At 43.6% G+C, this 3,622-nt stretch overlaps 1 non-coding gene across 1 annotated transcript; it reads left to right on the top strand.

Moving 5' to 3' along the window:
* The first annotated feature begins 2,195 nt into the window (after nt 1-2,195).
* LOC139235756 (U2 spliceosomal RNA) lies at nt 2,196-2,393 on the top strand. Its single transcript, XR_011588503.1, has one exon. It is a non-coding gene; the product is annotated as a U2 spliceosomal RNA (small nuclear RNA).
* The last annotated feature ends 1,229 nt before the right edge of the window (nt 2,394-3,622 follow it).

Here is a 3,622-nt window from a genome sequence, read left to right as displayed (position 1 = left end):
ACAGGTTCACCACGCTCTGGGTGAAGAAGTTTCTCCTCATCTCGGTCCTAAATGGCTTACCCTTATCCTAAGACTGTGACCCCTGGTTCTGTACTTCCCCAACATTAATAAGAACATGAGAACAGAAGAACATAAGTATTAGGAACAGGAGTGGGCCATCTAGTCCCTCGAACCTGCTCCGCCACCCAACAAAATCACGGCTGATCTGGCCGTGGACTCAGCTCCACTTACGCGCCCCCTCCCCATAACCCTTAATTCCCTGACTGGCTAAAAACCTATCTATCTGTGATTTGAATATATTCAATGAGCTAGCCTCAACTGCTTCCTTGGACAGAGAATTTCACAGATTCACAACCCTCTGGGAGAACAAATTCCTTCTCAACTCGGTTTTAAATTGGCTCCCCCGTATTTTGAGGCTGTGCCCCCTAGTTCTCGTGTCCCCGACCAGTGGAAACAACCTCTCTGCCTCTATCCTGTCTATCCCCTTCATTATTTTAAATGTTTTTAAAAGATCACCCCTCATCCTTCTGAACTCCAACGAGTAAAGACCCAGTCTACTCAATCTAGCATCATAAGGTAACCCCCTCTTCTCCGGAATCAGCCTAGTGAATCGTGTCTGTACCCCTTCCAAAGTTAATATATCCTTCCTTAAGAAAGGTGACCAAAACTGCACGCAGTCCTCTAGGTGCGGCCTCACCAATACCCTGCACAGTTGCAGCAGGACCTCCCTGCTTTTTTACTCCATCCCTCTCGCAATGAAGCCCAACATTCCATTCGCCTTCCTGATTACCTGCTGTAGCTGCAAACTAACTTTTTGTGATTCATGCACGAGGACACCCAGGTCCCTCTGCACTGCAGCATGTTGTAATTTCTCCCCTTTCAAATAATATTCCCTTTTACTGTTATAATGTCCCAAGTTGGATGAACTCACATTTTCCGACATTGTATTCCATCTGTCAAACCTTAGCCCATTCGCTTATCCTATCTAAATCTCTTTGTAGCCTCTCTGTGTCCTCACACAACCCGCTTTCCCACTAATCTTTGTGTCATCTGTAAATTGTGTTACACTTCACTTTGTCCTTTCTTCCAGGTCATCGATGTATATTGTAAACAGTTGTGGTCCCAGCACCGATCCCTGTGGCACACCACTAACCACCGATTTCCAACCCGAAAAGGACCCATTTATCCCGACTCTCTGCTTTCAGTTAGCCAGCCAATTCTCGATCCATGCTAATACATTTCCTCTGACTCCGCATACATTTATCTTCTGCATTAACCTTTTGTGTGGCACCTTATCGAATGCCTCTTGGAAATCTACATACACCACATCCATCGGTATAACTCTATCCATCATGCTCTTTATATCCTCAAAGACTTCCAATAAATTAGTTGCACATCATTACCCCTTCATGAATCCATCTTGCGTCTGCTTGATTGCACTATTCCTATCTAAATGTCCCGCTATTTCTTCCTTCATGATAGCTTCAAACATTTTCCCTACTGCAGATGTTAAACTAACCGGCGAATAGTTACCTGCTTTTTGTCTGCCCCCTTTTTTAAACAGAGGTGTTACATTAGCTGCTTTCCAATCCGATGGCACCTCCCCAGAGTCCAGAGAATGTTGGTAGAATTTTACGAAAGCATTTTCTATAACTTCCACCATCTCTTTTAATACCCTGGGATGCATTTCATCAGCACCAGGGGACTTGTCTCCCTTGAGACCCATTAGCCTGTCCAGCACTACTCCCCTATTCAAAGTGATCATCGAAAGGTCCTCCCTTCCCATATTCCCGTGACCAGCAATTTGTGGCATGATTTTTGTGTCTTCCACTGTGAAGACCGAAGCAAAATAACTGTTTAAGGTCTCAGCCATTTCCACATTTCGCATTATTAAATCCCCCTTCTCATCTTCTAAAGGGACCAACATTTACTTTAGTCATTTTTTTCCATTTTATATATCTGTAAAAGCTTTTACGATCTGTTTTTATGTTTTGCACAAGTTTACATTCGTAAACTATCTTTCCCTTCTTTATTGCTTTCTTTGCTGTCGTTTAAAATTTTCCCAATCTTCTACTTTCCCACTAACCTTGGCCACCTTATACGCATTGGTTTTTAATTTGATACTCTCCTTTGTATCCTTGTTTATCCATGGCTGGTTATCCCATCTCTTACCACCTTTTTCACTGGAATATATTTTTGTTTCTCGGCCTTTTGGCTAAGATCATGCGTAACTGACCTGACAGGGGAGTAGCCACCATGACCTCCGGGTGGTTCTCCCTGGATCAGGAAGGTATATGTTTGCTTTTTTGGAAACAGGAGGTGGGTGGGGTGGCTTGACCCATCCACCTCCACGGAGGTGTGTGGGGGACCTGACCCATCCACCTCCATGGCACGAACCTGGTATTGCAGCACTTCCAGGAACGGTGCAGTGGCTCTAGGCCTTTTGGCTAAGAGCATTGGCGCAGAGTGATCCTTGGCGTGTGCAAGGTGACCTCTGGCGTTTGTGATTTGACAAAGAATTGGAACGATTGGCTACGAATTTCCAAAAAAATATATATTTTTGTTGAGCACTATGAAAGAGCTCCTTAAAAGTCCTCCACTGTTCCTCAATTGTGCCACCGTTTAGTCTTTGTTCCCAGTCTACTTTAGCCAACTCTGCCCTCATCCCACTGTAGTCCCCTTTGTTTAAGCATAGTACGCTCGTTTGAGACATTTTTTCCTCACCCTCAACCTGTATTACAAATTCAACCATACTGTGATCACTCATTCCTAGAGGATCTTTTACGAGGAGATCGTTTATTATTCCTGTCTCATTACACAGGACCAGATCTAAGATAGCTTGCCCCCTTGTAGGTTCTGTAGCATACTGTTCTAAGAAACAATCCCGTATGCATTCTATGAATTCCTCCTCAAGGCTACCCCGTGTGATTTGATTTGACCAATCAATATGTAGGTTAAAATCCCCCATGATTACTGCTGTCTTTTTTCACATGCCTCCATTATTCCCTTGATTATTGTCAACCCTACCGTGAAGTTATTATTTGGGGGCCTATAAACTACGCCCATCAGTGACTTTTTCCCCTTACTATCTCTAATCTCCACTCACAATGATTCAACATTTTGTTCATTCGAGCCAATATCGTCTCTCACAACTGCCCTGATATCATCCTTTATTAACAGAACGAACACACCTCCTTTCCCTTCTTGTCTATCTTTCCGAATTGTCAAATACCCCCGTATGTTTAATTCCCAGTCTTGGCCACCCTGTAACCACGTTTCTGTAATGGCCACCAAATCATACCCATTTGTAATGATTTGTGCCGTCAACTCATTTACATTATTTCGAATGCTGCGTGCTTTTTGGTAGAGATTCTTAATACTAGTTTTTAAATCATGATTTTTAGTTTTTACCCCTCCTGCAGCCCCTTTATATTCATACATATTGTCCCTTCTTATCACCTTGTGGTTTACACTTCCACCAGTGCTACTCTGCTTTGTTGCCTCCTGGCTTTTGCATTCTTTCTTGCGGTTCTGTTCATCTGAGCTCTCACCCACTCTAACTAGCTCAGAGACCTCTGCTGGCTTCCCATACCCCTGCCAAACTAGTTTAAAGCCCTCCCAA

This window comes from Pristiophorus japonicus, chromosome 23, assembly GCF_044704955.1.
Source record: "Pristiophorus japonicus isolate sPriJap1 chromosome 23, sPriJap1.hap1, whole genome shotgun sequence".
NCBI classification, from domain to species: domain Eukaryota; kingdom Metazoa; phylum Chordata; class Chondrichthyes; family Pristiophoridae; genus Pristiophorus; species Pristiophorus japonicus.
The sequence above is the reverse complement of the archived record's forward strand: the minus strand, read 5'-3'. Positions and strand labels throughout refer to the sequence as shown.